Genomic DNA, 4448 nt, shown 5'->3' on the forward strand with positions numbered 1-4448 from the left:
TGTGGCCCCAAAACTAATAAATAAATAAATAAATAATCACTTCACTTAATCACTTAACTTCCCGTTAGTCGTCGATTTGCTCTAGCGGGCGCCAGTAACGTCTCCACTTGTCACTGCCGCGTGCTAGTGTAGCCCAATGGCATCTGTTCGCTCCGGGAACATGAAGGGCCTCAAACCAATCGTTCATGATCTTGATGAAGAAGTCTGACCATCTGGTAGGTGGGCGGCCACGCGGTCTTTTGACATCCTATGGAATCCAGTTGGTAATAGCTCTAGTCCAGCGGTCGTCTTTAAATCTCATTACATGACCAGCCCATCTGATTTTTGACACCTTGGCAAATGAGACAGCATCCCTGATTCTTGATCGTCGACAGATGTCAGAACTCGGGATTCTTTCTCTCATTTGAGTGAAACGTGATATTCCAAGCATAGCTCTTTCAATTCTTCTTTGGGAGACCTGAATATTGTTCTCATCCTGTTTGCGTAGGGCCCAGGTCTCTGAGGCATATGTTAATGCAGGAAGAACAGTGGAATCAAAGAGATGTGCCCTGAGCCAGAGGTTCTTCGTCCTCTTAGCTATTTCTTCTATGTTCTTGAAGGCGTTCCAAGCTGCTCTCTTCCTCCTGCGCAGCTCAGGTGCCAGGTCATTTGTCATTTGTCATGTTGACTTCTCGACCTAGGTACACATAGCTGTTGCATTTGGAGATGGTCGTTCCATTGAGAGCGAATGGGGCGTCAGGAACGAGGCTGTTTCTCATAAACATTGTCTTCATAAGATTCAGCTGTAGACCTACCTTTCCACACTCACGGTCAAAGTCGGCCAGCATTTGTGCCACTTGGCTGATGTTTGGTGTTATTAAAACAATGTCATCAGCAAAGCAGAGGTGGTGTAGTTGCCGACCATCTATCTTCACTCCCATTCCTTCCCATTCCAGTCGTCACATGATGTTCTCGAGGGTGGCACTGAAGAGTTTCGGTGAAATGGTATCACCCTGCCGAACCCCTCTCTTGACATCAATGATTACTTCTTTGTAGAATGGTGAGATCCTGGTAGTGAATCCGCAATACAGCTCACAGAGGATCTTGATGTATTGGGCTTGAATGCCCTGATTGGCTAGGGCTTCAATGACCACTTCCGTCTCAACAGAATCAAATAAATAAATAAATAAAAATAAAGGGAGGTCAATCAGGACTCCTTCCTTACTGTCATGTCCACACTATCTTTCATTGTAAAATAAAATAGTCTTTAAAAATAAAAACAAACAAACGAAACATAGGGAGACAGGGTCCAGGTCCGGGAGATAGCTTAGCAGTTAGGAGTGCCTATAGATGTTTGTTGCCAGGAGTTTGATCAGGTATTCTAAGCAGCTAGCCCAACTGACACTGTTATAAGTGGAGTATTTTGGGCTGACCAGACCTAGGAATCTGAATCTACCATGTGTTCTGCATGCCCTTCATCCTGGATAAGCTCAGCAGAACCAGGAAAAAAGCATTCCGTTACAAGGAAGGCAAAATGTGTCTCCCAAATAGATTTCCAGCTCACATTTTTTTCAGTAATTATTTGTTGCCTATAGAATGAAAACTGTCAAAACTGCTCTCTGCAACAGATAAGCATTTCTCATGCTCACTCTATGAGAAGATCCATTTCTAGGGAAAAGGAGGAGATCCCTGTGAAGGTATTCTAGCCTTTAAATTGTTTGAGTTCTATTTTTTCAGAAAGAAAAATATCCAAAGGTGGAGTCAGGGATTTTCTCATGTATACATGGCATGCACAAGTCATAACAAAAGTTTTTTTTAAATTGCACAACTTAACTCCTCTTAATAAGGTTTATAATTTCCAACCGAATTATAGCCACCAACATCTGTCAGCTGGGTAAGGTGGCTATTAAGGAGTGATAGACTGAGTTAATTAACAGAACATGGAATGGGGTCACAGAGAGAGAGAAAAAATCAAGGTGATAGTAAGTCAGTAACCTTTCATCCATCTATACTGGACAGAGTCCAGTATTGACCAGAGGGACTGAATTCAATCTAATGATGTGATAATAAAAAGCTGTGAGCTGATGAGTCTGGTGGCCTTGGCTGTCTTCCCAGGAACTCACATACCGAGCACATCACCCTGGACCTCGGCTTTACCCAACTGGCTGCCTTTGTTCTGTCAGACAAGATTCAGGGTGTAAAGGTGCTGTGGGGACACATTGTTTTCCTTCCTATTGACAGGTTTCATCTCGAGGCAAGTGGAAGGAAGTCTGCTGGTCATTTCTGGAGCAGGAACGACCAGGCCCCTCTTCTCGTTCTGACCCGGGATGGAGTGGACTCAGTTCTGAAGAGCCCTGCAGGCCCACTTCTCTCTTGAGGGGTCATACACATAGAAGTGATCCCTCGGGAAGAGCGAATGATTACACGAGCAGCCTTCAAACCAGAGTCCTCAAGGACCTGTGATGAATCAGCTGAAAAATTTTATTCAGCAGAATGAGTCTCTGGTGGATGGGAAGGGTGAGCTGTGGTCATCTTTATTAGAGATGATGCACCTGAGGTCTCCCAGATGGAGGGAGAGAACATGCACAGCGCACTGAGAGGCACTTGCAAAGAATCTTCAGAGTGCATTAGTGCATTAAGACCCGGGGGCGGGGAGAGCTCTGGTTACTTAGATGGAACTCCCAGCTGCTCATCTTTAAAGACTTAACATTTGCCATTATAAACTGTTTCCTTTCATACTCGTTTTCTTCTTTTAATTTTTGATATTCATCTGGAGGTCCTGATAGGGTCCCTGTGGTTTCTAAAATTACTCGTCTTTCTAAAGTCACTATCGGTGATTAAAAGGAAAGATTCGTAGTTCTGGATCAAGTCTGAAAAGTATCTGAATAAAAAGAAAGCTAGACAAAGGTGAGGATTTGAGTCTCACTAATCATTCCCTTCCATCAGTGCGCTTAGCCAAGTGGAATAAACACAAGGAAATGAGGCAAAGCCTCAACATTTCTTGGAGAGGTTCAGGATGCAGCTAAAGATGATGTAGACAAACAGAAAACAAATGATAAAATTAAATCTAACCTTCATTCCCCCATAATAAATTTTCTTCTGAGGCTTACATGCAATATTCTCTAGGAAATCATATGTTGGGGCGCATAAGAAGTATTAACAAATATGTAAAAATCTAAATAATATCAAGACTCTCTAGCATTCAAATTATATGAGTATAAATCACCAAAAGAGAAAAAAAACAGAAAAGCACCCAAACATGTAGAGACAAAACAATATACTTCTGAATAATCTTTGGTTCAAAGAAGAAATCAAAGGAAAAAAATTATATAGAGAACAATTAAAAAATACTGATGAGTTATTAAATGGAATGCAGCAAAACTAACTGTAACAAACAATTTTACTCCACAGGCCAAAACCAACAAGAAAAATCTCAAATGATGTTTCTCAAAAAAAAAAAAGAAAAGAAAACTGAACTTTCTGAATTAAAATTTCAATCTCAAAAAAAAAATCTTAACCTGAATGAAGTAGAAAATTCAAAGTCCAAAGTCAGCGTAAGAAAATAATAAATATTTGAGCCTGAATAAATGAGACAGAAACCTCAGTCTTTTGACAATGCAAAAGATCAGTGAAAACAGAACCTGGATATTTCAAAGGATCAATAAAATTAATAAATTCTCTCACTGGACTTACAAAGGAGAAAATTATAGCACTGTAGCACTGTCCTCCCATTGTTCATCAATTTGCTCGAGCAGGCCCAGTAACGTTTCCATTGTGAGACTTGTTGTTACTGTGTTTGGCATATTGAATACGTCACGGGTAACTTGCCAGGCTTTGCCATGCGGGCGAGATACTCTCAGTAGCTTGGCGGGCGAGATACTCTCGGTAGCTTGCCGGGCTCTCCTAGAGGGGCAGAGGAATAGAACCCAGCTCGGCCAGGCCAGCTGCTTGCAAGGCAAACGCCTTACTGCTGTGCTATCACTCCAGCAGGAGAAAATTATAAGAAATAGAAATAAAAGAAATAAAGTCACAACTGACACTGAAGAAATACAAAGAATTCCATGAGACTACTATGAACAAACAAATCAGACAACTTAGAATAAAATAAAAATTTTGTAATGTATATAATAATAAGTTAAATATTATTATTTAATATTAAATTTTATAACCCTCCAAAATCTAACCAGGAATAAATAGAAAAGTTCAATATATAAATGTAAGTCCATAAATCAAAACAGTAATCAAAAGATTCCTAAATAACAAAATCCTAATAAAATAAAAGTATGAAACTAATATCCAAGGCCAGGGAAAACAGGCCAGGAGGACTGGTTGGGAATTACCACAAGGGTGTGGGAGGTGGAGGGTAGCTAAGGTAGAGGAGGGTCCGTTATGACAATACTAGTTGTCAAAGATCACTCTGGACAAGACCTGAGTATTGAAAGCAGGTAAAGGGATATAGCTGACAACCT

Source organism: Sorex fumeus, unplaced genomic scaffold (genome assembly GCF_029834395.1).
Source record: "Sorex fumeus unplaced genomic scaffold, SorFum_2.1 ptg000024l, whole genome shotgun sequence".
In the NCBI taxonomy this organism is placed as follows: Eukaryota; Metazoa; Chordata; class Mammalia; order Eulipotyphla; family Soricidae; genus Sorex; species Sorex fumeus.